The 25,919-nt window shown below is 38.9% G+C and overlaps 1 long non-coding RNA gene across 1 annotated transcript in view; it reads right to left on the bottom strand.

The window, feature by feature from the left end:
- LOC138986118 (uncharacterized) overlaps positions 1-25,716 on the bottom strand; it is a 157,072-nt gene extending 131,356 nt beyond the window's left edge. Inside the window, exon 1 of the long non-coding RNA XR_011463012.1 lies at positions 25,592-25,716. This is a non-coding gene — a long non-coding RNA (uncharacterized lncRNA). The remainder of the gene's footprint in view (positions 1-25,591) is intronic.
- Positions 25,717-25,919: the final 203 nt, after the last annotated feature.

The raw sequence follows: 25,919 nt of genomic DNA, 5'->3' as shown, positions 1-25,919 counted from the left end.
ATATAGCTATGGGCGAGTTATTCAGGTTCTCTGAACCCAGAGTCAAAGCATAAATGCTGGGGGAAGACAGGTGACAGGAGAGCTGTAGTATCTACATGAGATATTGTTCATTGCTCATGTACCAGTTAGAATGTATTAAGTAGGTATGTATTAAGTAATGGAATACCCAACTAGAGTCATTTAAATAACGAGGCCATTAAGTCATCTCATATGACCAGAAATTTGAAAATAGGTACTTCAGGTCTTGCTCTTGTGACTCAGGATCTCTTCACCTTTCTCTTCTACCATTTGCAAATGTGAATGTTTTTTCCCCATGACTGCTATCCACGTTGCTAAGAGAGCTGCTGTAGCACCAGCTGACATCGCACTAATATTCACGGTAGGAAGAAGAGGAAAGGGAAGGTCCCAGTAAACTCTCTTCTAACACTTGTCCCTTTAAACAAGAAAATGAAAACTTTCCCAGAAGCCTCATCCCCAGAGGATTTCTACTTATTGACCATAATTGTATCATTTGGCTACCACTAACAGCAAGGAAAGCTGGAAATGCGTGTATCTAGTAATGAAACTACTATCATAAGCTTGGATAATCATGATTCAGCCCCAACCTTCAGTACAGTACTGCCAAAAGAAATCAAGTTTCATCAGCAAGAAAGAGTAAAGAGACTGAAAATGACAGCTGAGTTCTCAATGAATAGTGTCTTCGTGTTCCCTTGTTTTTATCTTAATGAAAAACTTCAGATTTTTTTCTGCTGTTACATAAAAGCAGAAATATGACTTCTATTTTTATGTAGAGTATGTCCATTTTGTTTCCAATGATAATTTGGTATAAAACAAATTACCTTTCTTCTTTAAGTGCCATAAAACTATCTTATGAAATGAGATAGGAGGTGTGCTGATCAAGCATAAAGTACTTGTAACAGATAGTGTTGGCTGTCCACCCTACAAATATTTGCACCAGTTCTTCTTTGCTAATTGAACCCTGATCTTTATCACCCTCCATGGGGCCACATGTTCAGTGAAAATACTTCTGTTTCATTTCATATTTATCTACCTATCTAAACTATTCCAATTATAATAATTTCATTTCTCAAATCAGTAATTTATTTAGGAATGAGCATGCAACATAACTCATTCTGTCTAATGAATTGTGAGGGGACATCCGCTAATGATCTTCTAGGAAAAGTTTTCCTCTTTTGAAAGAGACTAATTGTGAAACCATCTTTTTTTTCATCTCAGTGAATTGAGGATATGATACCTAGAGCATCAGCAGCCATTTTGCAACAATAAGAAGATAAACCTAGGAAAAGACCAACATGTTGAGAACAGTAAAACAGAAACTGGGGTCCTGATGTCATTGTTGAGCCACTGAATTAACCAATCCAGAAACTGTCCTACCTCTAGGGTTTTTATTATGTGAGATAATACTTCTTTATTTAAAAGACTTACTGTTTATTTCCTTTGAAGCCAAGGCATCCTCAATGACATGATGCTATTCCTATTAGCATATACACTAGGTTCTAAATTTTCATTAATAAGCTTATTTCACCAGCAGCAGCATCAAGCTTTTATCAGTTTCCAGTTATCAGTAGGATACTGTACGACTCTTTGATGAGGTCAAGCTGATTTATCATCATACTCCATGCCGCCTTAGTAGAACTAGACATATGAAGTCCATGTGGTCAGAAAATCCAACCTCAGTCATGGTGAAAAAAGGCTGTGAGGCTGTTCAGGTTCACCACTTAAAGATTCTCTATTTCCCCTCAGCCACCCACAACCCATCTACAGTGAAGTGCCTCATTAATTATAACAGGAGTCCCATATACTGCTACTAAAGTCACAGGAAAAAGGGCATGAGAAGCTTAAAGAAGAGCTACAGAAATCATGAAACAGTTTGACAGAAAAGTAAAAGAGCTTTGTCTATTTAAAAAAAAAAGCTGAATATAATTTTGGGCTTCTATTTTTTTTTTTAGTCACTTTTTTTTTAATATAAATTTATTTATTTTAATTGGAGGCTAATTACTTTACAATATTATATTGGTTTTGCCATACATCAACATGAATCTGCCACGGGTGTACACGTGTTCCCCATCCTGAACCCCTCTCCCATGTCCCTCCCCATACCATCCCTCTGGGTCATTCCAGTGCACCATCCTCAAGCATCCTGTATCATGCATCAAACCTGGACTGGCGATTCGTTTCACATATGATATTATACATGTTTCAATGCCATTCTCCCAAAGCATCCCACCCTCGCCCTCTCCCAGAGTCCAAAAGACTGTTCTATACATCTGTGTCTCTTTTGCTGTCTCGCATACAGGGTTATCATTACCACCTTTCTAAATTCCAATATATATATACGTTAGTATACTGGAGAAGGGAATGGCAAACCACTTCAGTATTCTTGCCTTGAGAACCCCATGACAGTATGAAAAGGCAAAATGATAGGATACTGAAAGAGGAACTCCCCAGGTCAGTAGGTGCCCAATATGCTACTGGAGATCAGTGGAGAAATAACTCCAGAAAGAATGAAGGGATGGAGCCAAAGCAAAAACAATACCCAGCTGTGGATGTGACTGGTGATAGAAGCAAGGTCTGATGCTGTAAAGAGCAGTATTGCATAGGAACCTGGAATGTCAGGTCCATGAATCAAGGCAAATTGGAAGTGGTCAAATAAGAGATGGCAAGAGTGAACATTGACATTCTAGGAATCAGCGAATTCAAATGGACTGGAGTGGGTGAATTTAACTCAGATGACCATTATATCTACTACTGTGGGCAGGAATCCCTCAGAAGAAATGGAGTAGCCATCATGGTCAACAAAAGAGTCAGAAATGCAGTACTTGGATGCAATCTCAAAAATGACAGAATGATCTCTGTTCGTTTCCAAGGCAAACCATTCAATATCACAGCAATCCAAGTCTATGCCCCAACCAGTAATGCTGAAGAAGCTGAAGTTGAATGGTTCTATGAAGACCTACAAGACCTTTTAGAACTAACACCCAAAAAAGATGTCCTTTTCATTATAGGGGACTGGAATGCAAAAGTAGGAAGTCAAGAAACACCTGGAGTAACAGGAAAATTTGGCCTTGGAATATGGAATGAAGCAGGGCAAAGACTAATAGAGTTTTGCCAAGAAAATGCACTGGTCATAGCAAACACCCTCTTCCAACAACACAAGAGAAGACTCTACACATGAACATCACCAGATGGTCAACACCAAAATCAGACTGATTATATTCTTTGCAGCCAAAGATGGAGAAGCTCTATGCAGTCAACAAAAACAAGACCAGGAGCTGACTGTGGCTCAGATCATGAACTCCTTATTGCCAAATTCAGACTTAAATTGAAGAAAGTAGGAAAAACCACTAGACCATTCAGGTGACCTAAATCAAATCCCTTATGATTATACAGTGGAAGTGAAAAATAGATTTAAGGGACTAGATCTGATAGAATGCCTGATGAACTATGGACTGAGGTTCGTGACATTGTACAGGAGACAGGGATTAAGGCCATCCCCATGGAAAAGAAATGCAAAAAAGCAAAATGGCTGTCTGGGAAGGCCTTACAAATAGCTGTGAAAAGAAGAGAAGCGAAAAGCAAAGGAGAAAAGGAAAGATATAAGCATCTGAATGCAGAGTTCCAAAGAATAGCAAGAAGAGATAAGAAAGCCTTCCTCAGCGATCAATGCATAGAAATAGAAGAAAACAACAGGATGGGAAAGACTAGAGATCTCTTCAAGAAAATCAGAGATACCAAGGGAAGATTTCATGCAAAGATGGGCTCGATAAAGGACAGAAATGGTATGGACCTAACAGAAGCAGAAGATATTAAGAAGAGGTGACAAGAATACACAGAAGAACTGTACAAAAAAGATCTTCACAACCCAGATAATCACGAGGGTGTGATCACTCACCTAGAGCCAGACATCCTGGAATGTGAAGTCAAGTGCGCCTTAGAAAGCATCACTACAAACAAAGCTAATGGAGGTGATGGAATTCCAGTTGAGCTATTTCAAATCCTGAAAGATGATGCTGTGAAAGTGCTGCACTCAATATGCCAGCAAATTCGGAAAACTCAGCAGTGGCCACAAGACTGGAAAAGGTCAGTCTTCATTCCAATCCCAAAGAAAAGCAATGCCAAAGAATGCTCAAACTACTGCACAATTGCATTCATCTCACACGCTAGTAAAGTAATGCTCAAAATTCTCCAAGCCAGGATTCAGCAATATGTGAACCGTGAACTTCCAGGTGTTCAATCCAGATTTAGAAAAGGCAGAGGAACCAGAGATCAAATTGCCAACATCCGCTGGATCATGGAAAAAGCAAGAGAGTTCCAGAAAAACATCTATTTCTGCTTTATTGACTATGCCAAAGCCTTTGACTATGTGGATCACAATAAACTGTGGACAATTCTTCAAGAGATGGGAATACCAAACCACCTGACCTTCCTCTTGAGAAATCTGTATGTAGGTCAGGAAGCAACAGTTAGAACTGGACATGGAACAACAGACTGGTTCCAAATAGGAAAAGGAGTACGTCAAGGCTGTATATTGTCACCCTGCCTATTTAACTTATATGCAGAGTACATCATGAGAAACGCTGGGCTGGAAGAAGCACAGGCTGGAATCAAGATTGCCGGGAGAAATATCAATAACCTCAGATATGCAGATGACACCACCCTTATGGCAGAAAGTGAAGAGGAACTAAAAAGCCTCTTGATGAAGGTGAAAGAGGGGAGTGAAAATGTTGGCTTAAAACTCAACATTCAGAAAACTAAGGATCATGGCATCTGGTCCCATCACTTCATGGGAAATAGATGGGGAAACAGTGGAAACAGTGTCAGACTTTATTTTTGGGGGGCTCCAAAATCACTGCAGATGGTGACTGCAGCCATGAAATTAAAAGACGCTTACTCCTTGGAAGGAAAGTTATGACCAACCTAGATAGCATATTCAAAAGCAGAGACATTACTTTGCCAACAAAGGTTCGTCTAGTCAAGGCTATGGTTTTTCCAATGGTCATGTATGGATGTGAGAGTTGGACTGTGAAGAAAACTGAGTGCTGAAGAATCAATGCTTTTGAACTGTGGTGTTGGAGAAGACTCTTGAGAGTCCCTTGGACTGCAAGGAGATCCAACCAGTCCATTCTGAAGGAGATCAGCCCTGGGATTTCTTTGAAAGGAATAATGCTAAAGCTGAAACTCCAGTACTTTGGCCACCTCATGCGAAGAGTTGACTCATTGGAAAAGACTCTGATGCCGGGAGGGATTGGGGGCAGGAGGAGAAGGGGATGACAGAGGATGAGATGGCTGGATGGCATCACTGACTCGATGGACGTGAGTCTGAGTGAACTCCGGGAGTTGGTGATGGACAAGGAGGCCTGGTGTGCTGCGATTCATGGGGTTGCAAAGAGTCAGACACGACTGAGCGACTGAACTGAACTGAATACTGGTGTTTTTCTTCCTGGCTTACCTCACTCTGTATGATAGGCTCCAGTTTCATCCACTTCATTAGAACTGACTCAAATGTATTCTTTTTAATGGCTGAGTAACACTCCATTGTGTATATGTACCACAGCTTTCTTATCCATTCGTCTGCTGATGGACATCTAGGTTGCTTCCATGTCCTGGCTATTATAAACAGTGCTGTGATGAACACTTGGGGTACACGTGTCTCTTTCAATTCTGGTTTCCTCAGTGTGTATTGGGCTTCTATTCTTATAAACTAACATATGTCTCCTACTTAAATTATATGGAGAGATTTTAAAAAGATACAAAAGTACATCCAGATACAAATGTATATAAATTGGAAAAACAGTATTTAGTCCTGGTTTATTTACTATGGTTCACCATAAATTCTCATAAAAATCTTTTTATAGCAAAGATTTTAAATGGTTAAATGTCTAAAATATCAACTGACATACATATACTTTTTCTAGAAGTTGTCAGGCACAGCTGCGTGTTAGTTATATAAAATCTTGCCAAAGAAGATCATGTATTATTCCTTTTTCTAAGTTTTAAAAGAAGCTTTATTGATACACTATTCATAACTGTATAGTTGACCCATTCAATGCATTTAGTGTGTAAGTCAATGATTTTTAGTATATTCACAGGTACATCCAATAATCGCCAAAGTTGATCTTAGAATATTTTCACCATCTCAAAAAGAAATTACATATTCTTTAACTATCATCCCCATCTCCCCTTTGCTTCTTCCATGTTATCATTCTTATTACCCAGGACTCCAACAGCTAATGTTTCTCTCCTGATGGTGAGATTGGCTTCTCTGAATCCCATTGCAGGGTTCCCTTTAAAATGCCCTTTCACTTACTCCTTCTTATATGAGGGCAGTACCTTAAAAGTGCCCTAAACAAACTTCTACCTTGGCAAGGGGAAAAATACATGGCAAATTTTTGTTCCAAGTTTCATATGCTTACAGAGCCTTAGCAGGACTTAGCATAAGAAGGTCTTAGGCCAGACTCCCAACTAGCTGGGGCAAATCACTTTGCTTATTTCTTTATAACATAATTTTCCATACACTTCTAAAATCTGAGCTCGAGGATATCTTAATAGAAATCTCTCAAAAGCAAAAAGAACAAATACTGAAAACAAACAGTATATCCAAGGACTGTGGGACTTCCCATATGGTGCCGGTTGTAAAGAACCCACCTGCCAGTGCAGGAGATATAAGAGACATGAGTTTGATCCCTGGGCCAGGAAGATCCCCTGGAGTGGGAAATGGCAACCCACTCCAGTATTCTTGCCTGGAGAATCCCATGGACAGAGGAGCCTGGCAGGTTATAGTCCATAGGGTCGCACAGAGTCAGACATGACTAAAGCGACTTAGCACACGTGCAAGGACTGTGAAACAACTGAGAAGGTATAACATACATGTGATGAGAATACCATAAGTAAAAGAAAGAAAAAGAAAATAATATTTTAAACAATGACAGACTCTTCTCAAATTAGTGTCAGACAGCAAACCACAGATTCAGGAAGCTCAGGGGACACCAAGAAGGATAAATATCAAAAAAACAAACAAAAACTGCACATAGGCATATCATTTTCAAACTACAGAAAATCAAAGATAAAGAAAAAAATCCTGAAAGAAGCCAGAGGGAAAAGACACCTTACCTACAGAGGAACAATCAACTTCTCCTTAGAAACCATGCAAAGAGTGGAGTGAAATATTTAAAGTGTTGAGAGAATAATACAGCCAACCTAGAATCCAGTATCCTAAGAAATTATTCCTCAAAAATGAAAGAAAAAACAAAGACTTTCTCAGACAAACAGAAACTGGGGAGAATTTGTTGCCATACACCTGCCTTGTAAGAAATGTTAAATGATATTCTTCAGAAAGAATGAAAGTATGTATGTCAGAAAGTGACTTAGCATGTACGCACACACATGCTTATATATAAGTGAAATGAATGACAGCAATAATATGAGGGAAGAAAGGGAGAAAACAGGATTATTTTATTATAAGGTATTCATACAACCCATGAAGTATTATAGTGTTATTTGAAAGTGGACTTGGATTAGCTGTAAATGTATACTGCAAACTCTAGGGCAATCATTAAAAAAAAAAGTATCACTGATAGGCTAAGAAACGAGATAAAATGGAATCATATAAAAATACTTAATTAAAACCACACAAGGCAAAAAAAAAAAAAAATGAAAAATAAAAATAGGAACAAAGAACAAGGGCAATAAATAAACAGTAACAAATATGTAGATATTAATCCTATTATACCGATAATCACATTGAATGTCAATGGTCTAAATCACCAATTAGAAGACAGAGATTGTTAGAATAGTTCAAAAACAAGACCAACTAAATGTTGTTAAAAAGAAACCCACCTTAAACGTAAAGATGCATACAGATTAAAAGTAAGCGGATGGATTCATATTGATATTTGGCAAAAACCAATACAATATTGTAAAATTAAATAATAAAATAGAATTAAAAATAAATAAATAAAAGTAAACGGATGGAGAAAAATACACCAGGTTAACACTAATGAAAAGAAAGCACTAAAAAGACTGCACTAATGAAAAAGAGCTTCCCTTCTGGCTTAGCTGGTAAAGAATCCACCTGCAATGCAGGAGACCTGGGTTCAATGCCTGCGTTGGGAAGATCCCCTGGAGAAGGGAAAGGCTACCCACTCCACTATTCTGGCCTGGAGAATCCCATGGACTATATAGTCCACAGGGTCGCAAAGAATCAGACATGACTGAGTGACTTTTACTTTCTCAGCTACATTAACTTCAGGCAGAGCAGACTTCAAAGCCAGGAAAGTAAACAGAGATTAACAAGAGCGTTGCATATGATAAAGGGATCAATTCTCCAAGAAGACGTAACAATCTTTATCACGTATGTACCTAACAATGCAGTGTTAAACTATAAGAACCAAGAATTGAGCAAGAAGAACAGAAAAACCCACTATCACTATTGGAAACTTCAACCATCCCCTATCAGAAATGGACAGATCCAACAGGCAGAAAACCATAATTGAATTCAAGAACACTATCAATTACCTGGATGTAACAGATATATACAGACTACTTCATCCAATAACAGCAAAATACACATTCTTCTCAAGCTCATATGGAACATTCACTAAGACAGGTCACATTATGCACCATGAAAAGGCAAACAGTCTTAACCTAGAATGAGTGACCCTATCCAGAAGATTAGGTTCTATTTCCAGCCTACGGTTTCATGAAGGACCCCCACAAACTAAGTTAGTCCAGAAAAAGACTGACAGTGACTTGAACAGTGAGACAAACATAAGAGCTGAATTATCTGAGAGGCTTAGCATGCAGAAGAGAAAACACAGAAGTCACACTCCTCAAATATTTTTGGAATGGATCATGAGAAAAGGAGAGAAAACATGTTCTATGTCAAAGGAAGAATCCTGGCTGCAGATTAGAGGAATACAGTTTCATCTTGACATGAAGAATTTTCTTACCAACTTCATCTTCCAGCCAATGGATGATGGTCTCATGCACATACCACCAACAATGGGCACTCCAGCACCACAAGAGCTAGATGGAAGTCAAGTGGCCATCAGGGAAACCAACAGCTTCTCAGGGAGCCCCTGAGAAACATTTCTACAGCTGGAGCCAGAGGAAACCCAGCTGATTTCCAAGAGCCCCTTCCACAATTAGAGTTGGGTTTTGTTCCCAAGTGGTACAACCATAAATTTTGAGACTGATTTTATCTCACAGATCATATACCATCTCCTCGGGTTATTTAAGGTAAATGACTTTATAGTCTCCCCAAAACTAGTATTCATACAATTCCCTTCCACATATGTGAACTAACATCTTTCACCAATTTTCACACTGCCTCATTCACTGATACCCCTGCCTCTAAGATGTCTTGTTTTTCTTTTTTTTCAGTTATACATGTAATTATTCTTTTTCAAATTCTTTTCCCACTTAGGTTGTTACATAATGTTGAGCAGAGTTCCCTCTGCCATATAGCAGGTCCTTGATGGTTATCTATTTTAAATATAGCAGTGTATAATATCAATCCCAAACTCCCTAACTATCCCTCTCCCCCAATCTTCCCCCTGGTAAACGTAAGTTTGTTCTCTTAATCTGTAAGTCCATTTTCTTTCTAAAATATTAAGATAATTGTTAACTTGGTCAGAGTGCCAACTTTAGGCATTATTTCCCTATATGTCTCCTTTCTATAATTGTCTCTGTGTGGCTCCTTAGATTCTGAATCTTTTAATAAGCTGCAAGGTCTAAAATTGGCTCTTTGCCCAGTGTGGGGTTTCCCCAGCCTAGATGTGTGAAAAGACACATCACAACCTGTGGCACTGGGGAAGTCCCAAGGCCCCCAAAGATCTGAACTATTTTATGTTGAATATTAAATGTAGGAGAAGCTTGACTAGTTGGTATGGAAGAGAGGGGGATTTTACGTTGTGAAATAGTGACTAGATACTATTTTCACAATAAAAGATCATTTATCTTCATTGACTCACTCATACACACCTCCTTGACTGATTCGTTCTTTTATCAACTGTCCAATATTCTAGCAGCACCATCAAGAGAGTCAGGTCCAAGGGTACGAGCAGTACAACTGGACTGCACATTAGCATCTGAACTAAGTGGAAAACCTGGGGTTGCTTTTCTAATATATTGAAGAAATCTTAGTAATGGGCAATGCCTAAATGTTTACCACATAACAAAGACCTTGGACAAAGTTCTGAATAACTTTCATCCACTAACAATCAATGGAAAATGCCAGTGAATTTTGGGGGAAAAGTTTGCTTACTTTCTATGGATTAAAATGTGATACTTCTCAAGTCATCCAGGTTCTATTAAAATGTTTTCATAGTAACAGCCCTCTTTAATAGACCAGAGGAGAAGAAAAATCTAGGAGAGAGTCTCTTTCTAGTCAAGTTATATCTACCAAAATCACTGCAGATGGTGACTGCAGCCATGAAATTAAAAGACGCTTACTCCTTGGAAGGAAAGTTATGACCAACCTAGATAGCATATTCAAAAGCAGAGACATTACTTTGCCAACAAAGGTCCGTCTAGTCAGGGCTATGGTTTTTCCTGTGGTCATGTATGGATGTGAGAGTTTGACTGTGAAGAAGGCTGAGCACCGAAGAACTGATGCTTTTGAACTGTGGTGTTGGAGAAGACTCTTGAGAGTCCCTTGGACTGCAAGGAGATCCAACCAGTCCATTCTGAAGGAGATCAGCCCTGGGTGTTCTTTGGAAGGAATGATGCTAAAGCTGAAACTCCAGTACTTTGGCCACCTCAGGTGAAGAGTTGACTCATTGGAAAAGACTCTGATGCCGGGAGGGATTGGGGGCAGGAGGAGAAGGGGACGACAAGGATGAGATGGCTGGATGGCATCACTGACTCGATGGACGTGAGTCTGGGTGAACTCCGGGAGTCGGTGATGGACAGGGAGGCCTGGCGTGCTGCAATTCATGGGGTCGCAAAGAGTCGGACGTGACTGAGCGACCGAACTGAACTGAACTGAAGTGTATGATATAATGAAACAAGCAGTTTGCATGGGTCTACTCATCTTAACTGTTAACAACTTAGAATGAAGAATCAGAACAAATTCACCTTGGCATGTGGAGACGGAGGAGAGAGGAGCTGGAAGATGTTAATCCTAAGCATCTGGATCCACATCTGGGTGCTAAACTTTTAAATCCAGGCAAGGAGAAAGAAGTAGGGTCCATAGAAGTCAACACTCTTTTGAGCCCACAGCCTCCTCTTTGCTGCCCAACCCCTATTTGCCAAGTGTGTATAAGTTGATAAATTTGCCTGTCTGCTTTGGTCCTTCCTAGGCTATACCATCACAAAAGGGATGGAGAGTTCTCTGAGGATGATCTACTGAGATAGTTAATAGAAAAGAGAATAAAACCAGGAAAAGAGAGGATTTAAGGGATAGGAGGTATGAATTATTAATAAAAATTATCTTTAAAATACACTAAAAGTTCGCATGCCCCAAAACTAGTTTATTCAAGCTGCCAAGTTTATTCCTGCTTTAGAACCTCTGCCTGGAATGTTTACCCAGATCCTACCTGGAGAAGGAAATGGCAACCCATTCTAGTATTCTTGCCTTGAAAATCCTATGGGCTGAGGAGCCTGGTACATGGCTACAGACCACAGAGTCACAAAGAGTCGGACATGACTGAGTGACTTCACGTTCACGTTAACTGGATCTGGATCCTTCTTGTCTTTTAGGTCCAGCTCAAATGCTACATTCACCAAGCAGATTTCTGTTTCCAGACTAAAGTAGTCACCCAGTTACATTCACTATGCTATTTTTATCCTAGTACTTGGGGCATTTTGAAGTTATCTTGTTCTTTTGTTTCCTTTCTATTGTTTACTCCCCTGTTTTAGAGTAAGTTCCATGCAAACAGCAATCCTGCTGCCATTATTACATCATTAGTATATAACTTACCCACAGACATGTACCTAATGCATGGAGAGGGTGTTTCAGTCAGTCAGTTACTTCAGTCACTCAGTTGTGTCTGACTCTGCAACCCCATGGATGGCAGCATGCCAGGCTTCCTTGTCCATCACCAACTCCCAGAGTCATGGAGAGGGTGTTTAATACACATTTAGTGAATGAATAAATGACCAAGTCGTGGTGGAAAGTTTTGAGTTTCCAGTAACTCAGAACAGATTTTTTTGCTTTTAATGGATTTTCTAACAAATTTTCTTGTAGAACTCCATTCCCCAATAATACTGATACCAGGTAAATGAAGCATGTAAATGAGAAAGCCTGTTATCACTGAGATTATCTAAGCAATTTAAAGAATAAAATTTCTCTAAGTACAAGCTATTATTAGGGAGTATGAACTATCAGACTATGAATCACAATCATAAAATAGAATTCTCTACTACTTACTGTTTCTGACAAATACACCATTACTTCATCTTTCTTCTGACCCCCAGGAGCTGCTATACACAAGGACTGCCTCTTTATTTCAAAAGCAACTTGGTAAGAGTAAAAGCAGTAACTTTTAAAAATCTATGAGGTACTTTTCTTCACACCCTCAGCATTTCTTTCACCACTTTCACTGACTGAAATGATTCCTCTTTAACCTCTCCCCTCATGCTCGCTAAAATCTAAGCACAGTCCCAAATCCTATATCCAGAAGTACGAAGAAGACCAGTGCTATATAAATCTATTATCTCCACCAACAGCATTTCTTGCTATATGAAAGCAATTTTAACATGATAAAAACAGTCACCTGCTAAAATGTGAAAATTCTCCAACCAGTAAGAAATACCAAAAAAATTTTTCTTCTCAGACAAAAATAAACACTGCAATATGAAGTGTACTTTGTAAATCAAATAACTAGAAGCCAGATGCCAAAGGGCCTAGATACAAATAGTTGCATCTAACAGGTTTCCTACATTCTTCATGATAGACTGCCTTATGGGACAATGGCTACATGGAAAATTTATTTTCATTAATTCATTTGGGAATTAAATTCTCTTTGTGTTAGCTTTAGAACAACAACAACAACAACAAAATTGTACTATTACCTAAAGTCCGTTTTGCACATTAAATAAAATGTGTCAGCTAGGGATTTGCAGCCTGTCCTTGGCTTTCAGCTGCAGTGTGTAGCTGTGGGCTTTCCCGAGCAGAACAAATGTGTGCGTGGGAGAGAACACACACTGTTGACTGTATCAGGGGAGAGGCCATAAAAGAGACGCTCTGGTGGGAAAGTTCAGGCAGGATTACCAGGAGGTTGGCGAGAATTCCATTAAGTAAGCCAGACTCACTGCCTCTATGGGCTACATAATGCACACAAGGCCAAAACAGAAAAACAAAAACAAACCAAAAAAAAACTGTGTAACTCTTCTGTAGAAGCACAAGTGCAAGAACAGGGGCTGAGTCTTTGCATCACATTTTTCCACTGGAGTCCTCTGCTCTCTCTTTTCTATCAAGTTTTCCCAGTTCTTTTGTGGAGGTCAAGTTACATAGCATCAGAAAAGCTTTTTCTAACACATCTTGCCTAGGGTTGACTTCCATGTATTTTGTGAGCTTCTATTTGTCTTTACAAATATGTAACAATGCTATACAAACCCCCATAAACTGTTTCTGTTCTCTTTCTAGCCTCTGTGTGTTCTGTTTCAAGGCAGATTATAATCTCATTAGAGATTATATGCCCCCTACTTTCTATCCACAGAGTTTAGTACAATCCTTTCACAAAACAGTTATTTAATAAAAGCTGGATGAATGACTGAGCAAATTATATTCTAATAGATCAAAAATCAGGGGGTTCCGTGCAATTTAGGGAACACTGACCTGCCTCTTGAGAAACCTATATTCAGGTCAGGAAGCAACAGTTAGAACTGGACATGGAACAACAGACTGGTTCCAAATAGGAAAAGGAGTACGTCAAGGCTGTATATTGTCACCCTGCTTATTAAACTTATATGCAGAGTACATCATGAGAAACGCTGGGCTGGAAGAAGCACAAGCTGGAATCAAGATTGCTGGGAGAAATATCAATAACCTCAGATATGCAGATGACACCACCCTTATGGCAGAAAGCGAAGAGGAACTAAAAAGCCTCTTGATGAAGGTGTAAGAGGAGAGTGAAAATGTTGGCTTAAAGCTCAACATTCAGAAAACGAAGATCATGGCATCTGGTCCCATCACTTCATGGGAAATAGATGGGGAAACAGTGGAAACAGTATCAGACTTTATTTTTGGGGGCTCCAAAATCACTGCAGATGGTGACTGCAGCCATGAAATTAAAAGACGCTTACTCCTTGGAAGGAAAGTTATGACCAACCTAGATAGCATATTCAAAAGCAGAGACATTACTTTGCCAACAAAGGTCCGTCTAGTCAGGGCTATGGTTTTTCCAGTGGTCATGTATGGATGTGAGAGTTGGACTGTGAAGAAAGCTGAGTGCCGAAGAAATGATGCTTTTAAACTGTGGTGTTGGAGAAGACTCTTGAGAGTCCCTTGGACTGCAAGGAGATCCAACCAGTCCATTCTGAAGGAGATCAGCCCTGGGTGTTCTTTGGAAGGAATGATGCTAAAGCTGAAACTCCAGTACTTTGGCCACCTCAGGCGAAGAGTTGACTCATTGGAAAAGACTCTGATGCTGGGAGGGATTGGGGGCAGGAGGAGAAGGGGACGACAGAGGATAAGATGGCTGGATGGCATCACTGACTTGATGGACGTGAGTCTGAGTGTACTCCAGGAGTTGGTGATGGACAGGGAGGCCTGGCATGCTGCGATTCATGGGGTCGCAAAGAATCAGACACGACTGAGCGACCGAACTGAACTGAACTGAACTGAAATGTGATCAGAGAACAGATTAAGTACGTAAGGTTAAACAGAAAGAAGTAAAGAACGACTAACATTGTCCCAGGAGAGGGCAAGAAAGGATCTCTGAACCAAACAGCACCATTTAAGGGCTAAGCAATGGCACCCCACTCCAGTACTCTTGCCTGGAAAATCCCTTGGACAGAGGAGCCTGGTAGGCTGCAGTCCATGGGGTCGCTGAGGGCCGGACATGACTAGCGACTTCACTTTCACTTTTCACTTTCATGCATTGGAGAAGGAAATGGCAACGCACTCCAGTGTTCTTGCCTGGAGAATCCCAGGGACAGGGGAGCCTGATGGCTGCCGTCTATGGGGTCGCACAGAGTCGGACACGACTGAAGCGACTTAGCAGCAGCACCAAGGGCTAAGCAGAGGAGAGGAGGTATGAAGGGGATCCAGAAAGAGCAGAGACTCAAGGTCAGGAGAGAATTGTGGTACCAAAACCAAAACAAGAGCGTTTCCAGAAGAAATGTGCCAAATACTGAGCCGAAAGTGAGATACAGTGAGCAGCTCTGGGTGTGTGTAACGGCACGGCGCAGAAGGAAGGTGAAAAAAGGTGGGAGGGTACAGACCACAGTGGCAGCACAACCAAGTTCATCTGCAGGACACTGAAGGAGAATTGTTAGGCAGCTTTCCCCCAAACTGCTTTCTTGCACCAAACGCAGTCCCAGGGTGCTATCTTCCCAAACCACACCCAGCTCTGAAGATGTGTGATAACTGAAACCTCAGAGTTTCTGAGGTCTCCACAGTGATTAATGTGCTCATTTCCATAGTGATCCTTTTTGGCACTTCACCTAACTCTCTTTGAAAGGTAGAATAAGGACTAAGTAGATATTTCCCTCTAGTTAAAACCTCTCAGGAAATCAAAGTTGTCATGTCTGGGCTCTTTTCCCCCAGCATCCACTGCTGGCCATTGCAGAGCAGCCTTCCCAGATCACCTGATTAATCAGAAGAGGGGCCCAGGAAAGCTCCTAGCTTCTCTGTAATCCAAAGGACCAGCAGAAGATATGAGGCAGTGCAGTCTCCTCCTAAGGCCTTTTCCAGGCCTCAGGTAAAGCTCATCCCCTAGGCAGTAACTCACATGGGGCAAGAGTGCTCTCTTCTTAGTCAGTGTCTATAGCCAAGGTCAGATTGCTTCCCCACGCAAACCCGTTACCAAAGAAAGGAGAGGAGGGCAATGACAGTGCCATCAGACTGTTTATCTTACCCCCAAATCAGTCAATAGTGTCTGACACTTTGCAACCCCACGGACTGTAGCCTGCCAGGCTCCTCTGTCCAAGGGATTTTTCAGGCAAGAATACTAGAGCGGGTTGCCATTTTCCATCTCCAGGGGATCTTTCCAGCCCAGGGACCTAACCCACGTCTCCCATATCTCCTGCATTGCAGGCAGATTTTCTACCTGCTGAGCCATCAGGGAAACCCCTTATCTTCCCTTGACCCCTTTTTTAATAGACAAAAAGGGAAAGCCATTCAGAATCCATTCTTCCATCACCTGGACAAATTATACATTAAATCAGTATCTCTGCACCAGATTTTCCTTCCCCTGCAGTGCTGTCCTCACTTTCCCGGAACATTTCCCGATTACTGTCTATCTCTTCTATGATTATTTTCTAGAATGTGCTTGCTTGAAAGGGTGCAAAAGGAATAAGCCCCTCAGACACTAATACATGTTAAGATGTTCATGGCGTTATTCTGGGTTCTGCTAGAAACATGTTAATTAGATACAGATTTTATCCTCAAGAAATGTATAATCCAGTAAATGAATTCCCTCTCCCATCCCTGCCCACAATGATGAGCACCATCTTTTATCTGCACAGTCTGCATGTGAGCTCAGAGGATGTCTGTCATTTTACCTCTTATAAGTTTGGTGACGATATTCTTCAATCCCAGTAAGATCCATAGCCCAAAGCAGGAGTTTTTCAAGGAACTAAATTGTGCAGGTTCATTTTTGGAAAATTTTAAAACAAATATATTCCCTAGTGTTGCCTTCTAATATGTTCATAGGAAATTTTTTGGTCAATAATTTATTAAGTAAAATACTTTCTATCAGTAATATATTTAGAGAATTGCTGCAAAATTTATGGAGTTTCAAGATAGTTAAGAGACCACTTGTTCTGGTTTACGGTATTTCATGATTGTTCTGTTGACACCACCAGATAATTTCTATAATACATACTGTGTATGTTCAGACAAATATAACCTAAAAACAGTATAGCATGATTCTGACTGTCCTGGACATGGCCAAGATGGGTTTACTTAGTTTAGATCAGCAGCTTTCATATTCAGTCTCTGATTTCTATTCACCTTTTTTTAAAAAAATTGGTAGTTACTTACCAATGTCTGTAATAAATAGGGCTGAATAAATAAGGGCTGGGTAGCTAACAATAAGGAATAAAAGGTAAGGTAAGTAAAGGTAATGTGAATTCAAACTCTTTAAAGTTTTTTTCCTGCTTACTATTTCTTTGAAACAATCTAAACTTCTATTCAATGTTTTTACCTTATCTGTGATTATCACTCTGTGAAATAATGACTATCTAATTGTAAATGCAATTTACATTTACAAATGTAAATTGTACAAATGGAATTGTAAATGCATATATTTGTCTGATACTGTTAAAACAATTACAACCTTAAGGGGAACAAGGAAACTCAATATTTGAAAGCAGGACTGGGATCATCTTCATAGGTTTCTATATTTTTAAGAAGAAAAAAGGCTAAAGAAAAGTATGAAAAGGTGAATACATCAATATTAGTGTACTATTATTACTATTATCAATAATAAAACACTATGTGAAAGTTTGTGGGAAAATCTGAGTTGAGAGAATAAAGGGAAAAACATAATACTAAATTGGAAAAATTATGCTGAAAGGGTTAAGAACGAAATTTGTCAATCAGGTATAATATTAAGACAACTGCTTACATAATATGCTTAAGTCAAAACTAAAAAAGAGGAACCATTTGGTCCAGCTTGAGGCAAAGAACCTAAAAAGAAAAAACAAACAAACAAGTGAGGTCAATGTAGAATGTTAAACTAATAACCAAGTACTGGTGAAACAAACAAGAAAAAATATTTGATTTTACTTTCAAATTCAAGTGGACTTTTGAAAACAGGTTGGGTTAACCACTAGAAGGCAAAAGATCAGTAACTAGTCAAGGCGTCCATAACTTTACATAGTGAGCAGTGAAATGGTCACAAATAAATCAGGCTCTTTGAAAGTCCCTGCAAAGGAGATACCTGTTGTCTAAATTTAGCTGTGATCTGTGATATATTTTGGCTCCCTCACTTTAGGAAGAAATCAGGCAGATGACACTGGATGAATAAAAGAAAAATAAACAGAACCTATACTTAAAGGTTTAGTCTTTGTCTGAGTGCCATGATATAGTAACTTCATATAAAAAAAAACAGACAAAAATCCACCCTGAATAACTGAAATCCTCTAGCTACACGGAAGCTCAGTGTGGAAGTTACTAATGCACTTACGAAAATATCCTGGAACAGGCCTCAGCATGTTAGCCATCCGAACTCCATCTCTCTTACATTTTAGAAAGTTCCTTTTAATGAAGCATTAGTTTAATCTTTAGAAAGTTTTAAAAAATATTTATTTATTTGGCTGTGCCAGATCTTAGTTGCAACAGTCAGGATCTTTGATCTTCGTTGCAGCACGTGGGATCTTTAGTTGTGTCATTCAAACTCTTAGTTACAACATATGAGTCTTAGCCATTGGACCACCAGGGAAGTTCCTAGAAAGTTAGGGTTAGCCTGAACAACTACTTATGAGACGTTGAGTTCCACAAACAGGGCCATCACCTGTGGTACCCACTGAGTGACGCCAGATGGTCCAGGCAGCCCTCTTGTAGGCCTGAAACTGCCAGTCACTGATTGGCAACAATGCCCAAGAACAATGGGGGAAAACCAAGCTAGACATCATTCATACTTCTTCCATCAGTGTGGATGACAGGTTCAAATGTCAGGTAATCTAATCAGTGCTTCTTTAGACTTTTAGATTTACTCATTACTTTTTAAAAATTAAAAATCAACTTGGGATTATCAACACAGAGTGGCAAAGAATGCACACTAAAATTAAAAACAAAACAAAGCAACCAACTACTAGTCCCTGCTTCTAAAAAAAAGAATGGAATCTAAAGATACAGGCAGTAGTAGGAAAAAAACAAACACTGAAACATGGCAAGAGCAACTCAGCCTGACCCACTAAAAATGTGGTCTAGAGGATCTTTTTTTAGTGCTTTCCATCTCCCTTTAATCACTCCTTTTCCCACACATGGTGTTTGCTTCCCATTCACCCACCAACTCTCAAATCCCAAGGTAGTGTTCTTCTGGGTCCTCTTCCTGAAAGATCTTGCCGTAAATTTAAAAAGTAGGTATACATTTAATAACATGCTAGTATTTAGCTGAAAACTAAACTTTCGGTTTTAGTGTAAAGGGATTCTCCTCTTCTGAATATTTGCATCTTGATGGAAAGAATAAATTTCTAAAAATGCAAACTTCCAATCCTATAGCAAGCCATCGAAAATGAAAGTTGCCCAGTCGTGTCCGACTCTTTGCAACCACATGGACTATATAGTCGGTGGAATTCTCTAGGCCAGAATACTGGAGTGGGTAGCCTTTCCCTTCTCCAGGGGATCTTCCCAACCCAGGGATCCAACCCAGGTCTCCGGCACTACAGGCAGACTCTTTACCAGCTGAGCCACAAGGGAAGCCCTAGCAAACCATTCAGTTCAATTCAGTTCAGTCGCTCAGTCATGTCCGAGTCTTTGCAACCCCATGAATCACAGCACGCCAGGTCCATCACCAACTCCCGGAGTTTACTCAAACTCATGTGCATCGAGTCGGTGATGCCATCCAGCCATCTCATCCTCTGTCATTAGGGAAACTCAAATGGCATTTGCAAGCACAGTGTTCTTTCAGTGTCCCTCAAACCACTCCAAACTGCAGGTCAGCAGGGGTCTGATTCATTTTTCTATCTCTATTAAGATTTCACTGACAAAAGATTATCTAGACATCCAAATTCAACACACTTAATTTTTTCAACATTGGAATACTTTTAAAGAAAGAAACTGTCACAGTCTTATTCTATATTATTATCAACCGAGGGCAATTCTGCCCCTCAACAAAACATGGTTATCACAGTGAGGTGAGGTAGGTGGCAGTTGAAAATATTTATGGCTATCACAGTGGGGTGAGGTAGAGGGCAACTGGTGCTACTGTTATCTAGAAGGTAGAGGCCATGGATATTGCTAAGCATTCTACAATGCACAGAACAGCCCCCACAAAGAATTATCAATCCAAAACATCAATGATGCAGAAACAGAAACCCCGCTTTCACATGAGCTAACTGTTAAAGTTGATACATGAATGATAAAAACATTAATACCAGTGAAATTACTGTGCCCATGGTAAGAGTAAAAATGACTATAATTGGAAGGATTTGCACTATTTTTCTAAGCATTTCTGGAACATCTTAATTCTAGCTCTGAATTATTTAAATTACTTTTTCAAAACAGTCAATTGAATAAAATGAAGAGGCTTTATATAGTTCACGAAAAGTTTTTCTATTTTGGAAATGAGAGTTTTGATTAAAATTGGCATTTCTGAAACTTTAATTGCTAGTTATTGCTGGGGAAAAAAATATTTCTAAGACCAGCCAGATGGGATGCCTCAAGATAAGAAATTATAAGCCAATGTTCATATTCCAATCAGAAGAAAAATTCTGTTTATACATTCCTAATTCTGCTTAAATAGTAAGCAATATATTCCTTCAATTAATTCCTAAACTAGCTAATTTCCTAACTAATTTCCTGGCTAGCTAATTTCCTAACATTGGGTTTATTTCCTCCAAATATTACTAGATTATTAACAAGCAGAACAGCATCTTTGTAAGAACACTTTGTATATTACAGACTCTGTAAATTCTAATGGGATCAGTCTAATTACTGATAGGGCAAATTAAATCTCTTTGTAGATATACAATCTTCCCATATAAACTTAAAATGTTCATTTTTCAAAACCCATTTCTGATCGAAATATACTGTAATATTTCAGTTCACATGTCCAGAACCAGAACAACACAAATGCCTTCTTGACATTAACACTTAGTAACATTAAGTCTTAGGAACATGACCTCCACCTTTTTGGTAACTTTGCTCTCCCACAAAGAATTAGTCAATCCAAAACGTCAATGATGAAGCTTCCTCTCCTCCCTTTGTCACTCCCCTCTCCTCCTTTTCCTTTCTGCCATTTTGGATTGGAAAGACTTACAGTGGAGGAATGTGAGGAAAACCATAATGATTCCTTCTGTCATCCATGAGACTAAAAACTGTCCCCAAACAGGAAAAGATAGCCAAGCGAGGGCTTTCATTTACTGAATTCTATCTCAAGCCCTTCCAAACATAAGACTCTTCAAGCCACAAAAGAAAAAAAAAATTGTTTTTTGAGGGTCTTGCTTTTGGTAGATTTAGGGAACTGTTTCCTTTTATTCCAGTTTGCTGAAAGTCACTGAGAAAGAACTCCAAATTGAGGTACATCTCTTACTAGTTGCTTGGGTTTGACAAATAAAGCAATCATCAAAATCAAGGAGTGTGCACTTCTTTTAAAAGTTCTATTTGTTTAACATAATATAACAGCAGTATGGGTAGGCAAATAAATGGCATTACTTAACATAATCATTTAATGTTGTACAACCAACCTCAGGTCTCACTGCTTTATGGCTTGCAAAAAGTTTGATGATAACGTTGATTGTTAGTGTGAAGATATAAATTGTTCAGTAGCTAGAGTTGTTAATGAAAGCAAAAGAACACAAAAAGAAAAATAGGTTTTAGCAGCCCAAATTCATTGCTAATTGCTTGTGCATTCATTATAGGCTGACCAGGGCTAATTACCTAATTAAACTAAAGCTCTGCTGCCTCACAGGAATTTCTAGAGCTATGATGTTAGTTGTCAATTACCTCAGCAGGTCCTGTTGAAATGAGTAGTTAACTCAAGGCCTGTTTTGCTTTTCCCAATAGCAACACATGGCACTCTTGTTGCATAATTTATGCTTAGAATGAAAAAAAAGTTTTCCTTAAAAAATTCTTGAAGCTTAACAATAACAATAGTGTTAAACAAGAGCTCATGCTCATTTTATTCAATAATTTATACTCAGGAAATTTCAAGATAATCTCCTTTAGAAAGACAACAGAGACACAAAGGAGAAATCAGATATCGCTATATACAAGTTACTGAAGGTTCTCTTCACGTGTTGTTTTTAAAAATACATTTTTAAATGTGTCTTTTGCAATGTTCTGCAGTATTTCACAGGATGAAATTATATTATTTAATTTCATATAATATTTTCAATTTATAGGTTTTTTTTAAGCTGGAAGAAAGGTAGTAAATCATCTAAATTATTCATTTTATAAATAAGGGAACTAAGGTTCCAAGAAGTGGAATGACTTACCCACAGTCACCCACTGGGTTGCTAGAACCAGAAGGAGAACTGGTATTCTGCGAGTCTATTTTCTTTCTTCCTTGATTCCTGCTTTCCATTTTCAAATAATGCTGTCATTTCTCAGGCTTTTTCTAAATGCTGTCCATCTAATTGGATAAGATTTTTGGTTTGTTTGCTTATTTTCAAAAGGCTTTGATTAGTAGCATTTTACTCCTCCAAAGCAACACATATAGATAGTGTCCCTATATAAAGTCAGTCAAATGTCCCAGGAGGTATTCTCAGGTTAACACTCGAGGGAGTACATTTTTTAAAAAAACTCATTGTTTACCTTGCCCAACTGAAAAGATGATAAACTTATGATAGATTTTATTAATCAGAGCTAATCCAAGCAGCTGAATTGCATCTGGATATTTTTTCCCTGTAGTATGTGATCCTAAATCAATGGATCATAAGTCATTAAGCAATAATGACTAATTCAGAAAGTCATTTCCCAGGAAAGCACAACTTCATTAGAAGAGTTTTTCCATCCTCACTCCCCTTGATTCTGGGCTATAGCATTTGTTCCCTACAAGAACACACAACTCTGGAGCGCTCCTCTGCCCCTTTCACAGTCATTTTTCAGGTAGGCATTAGCAATGAACATCCAGTTTAACTTCTTTTCTGCCAAGTTAAAGAGGATGATTTTCCCTTTCACTGCCTCTTGGAGATGAACATCAACTGTTTCACTACTTGCGATTCAAATCCATTAATTAAAATAAATATAAAGTTTTAAAAAATCTTTCTTTCAGCCAAGAGGAAAAGGACAGATGGGGAAGCGGAGGAGGTGGAGATAGCTGATGTCTTCTTAAAGGGAAAGAAAAACAAGCATGAAATTGGGGGGAAAATTAATTAAGAGAGGTAAAGGGTACTTAGGTTTAATTTACAGTTCAGAACTATTTTGGGTCTTACAATAATTGAACTACTTAAGGGAGAAGAGGAAAACCTTCCTAATATTAAATTGGTAAGGTGGCTGTCATCATCTTAAGTCACCTCCAAAAACAGGTGATACCTGGCCTTTAGCAAGGGCTTCCCTGATAGCTCAGTTGATAAAGAATCTGCCTGCAATGCAGGAGACCGTGGTTTGATTCCCGAGTTGGGAAGATCCCCTGGAGAAGGGACAGGCTACCCACTCCATTATTTTTTAGCCTTTAGCAGTGCTTCAGACTGAACGTAGCAAAAACGTTCCATTATTGACTTCCAAAAGACACATCTGTTTTTTCCTTCCTCCTCAACCTCCCTCTGCATGCTCCCAATTTTGAATTTCTTTTTCCCTTGCCTCCCATTGCCTGAATGGCAAAGAAGAGAAAAAGAAATCAGTTTAAATCCTTCTCCATCCCAACCCTACATACATCAGTGTGTAGAATCATATGGTTAGAAAACAAAGTTACATCACACATCACAACCTCTACAATTTTTTAGTGCAATGTGAACACGTAAAGTGTGACCTGAACACTACAAATTCCTGGGCTCAGCATATTTAAATAAAGAGCCCATACACCAAAGTGATCTGATTTCAGATAACCACACAACATTAAATCAGAGTAGAATGAAGCAGTTACTTTATAAGACCTTAGTGGAGATAGACAGAGATAAGAGAGTTATGCTGCTATAATTTTAGATAAATGAGATGAAAAAGAATACATATGCTTGCCATGCCGAGAACCAGTTCTTCTGCCTTCACAATGATTTATTTTTTCTTACAACTTAACATTCATTCATGATAATGGATGAAAAATATATGCTAAATTTCTTAAAAACTGAAAGCTATACTAGAAACCCCAAATACTTCAAATATAATTGAGTTCAAAAGTAGAAATTTTTATCAATTTATTTACCATGTTCTGTACTAAATTAAAAGACAGATATAGGAGTAAGCTGGCCAAGAACTACCGGGAAAAAAAGGAAATCTTCTTGCCCACTTTAAAAAAAAAAAAAAAAAAACTAATATAAGCTAGGAACTCAAGAGCATTTGAGAATGTAAGTATCTTAGTACTCTTTTGACTGGGTCTGAGTGCGATAGAGAGATGGACAAAATTTCTGAAAAATGATTTGAGAAAAAGTCAGAAGGTGATCTATCTGTGAATTAAGTAAAATGAGTCCTCATAAAGAAGCGGGCCAGAGAAAGAAGGATGAAAGATTAAAATACTAGCTGAGTTCCCAAAATATGAAGCAATGGTATAACTAAGAAAGTAGAATTAAGATGCTGTGCGTGTGTGTGTGTGTCTGTCTGTCTGTGTCTGTGTGTCTGTATGCTGGGGGTTCTTCCAATTCTTCTTGCTTCATGATTAATTAAGCAACTGTTAAAAAAAAAATCAGCTTTACTCATGCTTCTGTGTGATTCCTTCATTCCTAAATTTAATAGTTAGATGTGGGCTGGAAGTGAGATTTAAGCTTTATCAACCTTACCTACCACCACGTAGCTGTCAACTCATGGAAAAGAATATGTGGAGAGAATATACTTTAAGAAAGAGATTGCCAAAGCAACAGCTCATCTGCAAGCCCTGTCAGCTCCACCTCCAAAGTAGATTCCTAATCTTTACACTACTTTTCTTTTCTCTAGATTACTGCCTTCAATTGGGGTTTCTATACTGTTACATTCCACCCACCATCAATCTCTTTTTCAGAGAGTATAAAACAGATCAAGTAACTCTCCTACCCAATGCGCTCTGAAAGCTTCTCACTACACTTTCAATAAAATCCAACTTACTACCATGGCCCTCAACTCCCTATAACCCCCTAAGAAGGGCCTATGAGGCTTGTGTAATAGGGTCCTTGCTTGCCTCCCCCACTTCATCTCTCCCCAGTGACTCTGAATGTCACCATATAGTCTAACCCCAGCAGCCTTCATTTGTTTCCAATTCACAAAGCTCATTTCCACCTGGTCAAAGTCACAGTCTCCAATACTCTGTTTAATATCCTTTAGGACTATTTTTCTTAGTCTTGGAATGCTCTGACAACCAGATTTTTCCAAGGCTGACTCCTTAATACTCAGGAGCAGCTCAAATGTTATCTTCTGGTCACTTCTGACAACCCAGTAATACACAGCACACACACATACACACCCAAGTGTATCATACTGCCACCTTGTTTGTCTTCATAAACTCATCTGTCTGAAATTATGTTGCTCATTTATTTGTATTATGTAACAACCTCCATACCCAAGATACACACACACACACACACTTAAAGGTAAATTCCTTTTAGAGAATTCAGATATTCCTTGTCAAATCCCCAAAGTCTAGAACAATGCTGGTACCCAATAAATACTCACTATTTATCAAATGATAGATTCCATCTATCCCAAATTTTTCCCAAATCTTGTTTCTGTCTTGTATTTCTAGCACTTGTTCACTATCACTTCTCTTTTGTCTGCTCTTTTCTGAATGTCTTTCGGTCTTCACATTTTTCTTCATTTATCTATACTGCAACACAAAGGAAAATAGAACAAGGAGCATAAAAAGAAGGATGTTAATGGTAATAGAAACTCAGTCAGCCTATGCTACTGACAGTGGGGCAGAAGGCCAAATAAAATGCTTCTTAAGGGCAGAAGCACTTAGGATAGAGCCCATCCATTACAGCAGTCCTTAAAGACAGTTTCA

Source organism: Bos mutus, chromosome 28, assembly GCF_027580195.1.
Source record: "Bos mutus isolate GX-2022 chromosome 28, NWIPB_WYAK_1.1, whole genome shotgun sequence".
Taxonomy (NCBI): domain Eukaryota; kingdom Metazoa; phylum Chordata; class Mammalia; order Artiodactyla; family Bovidae; genus Bos; species Bos mutus.
This window is presented reverse-complemented; position numbering and strand designations above follow the sequence as displayed.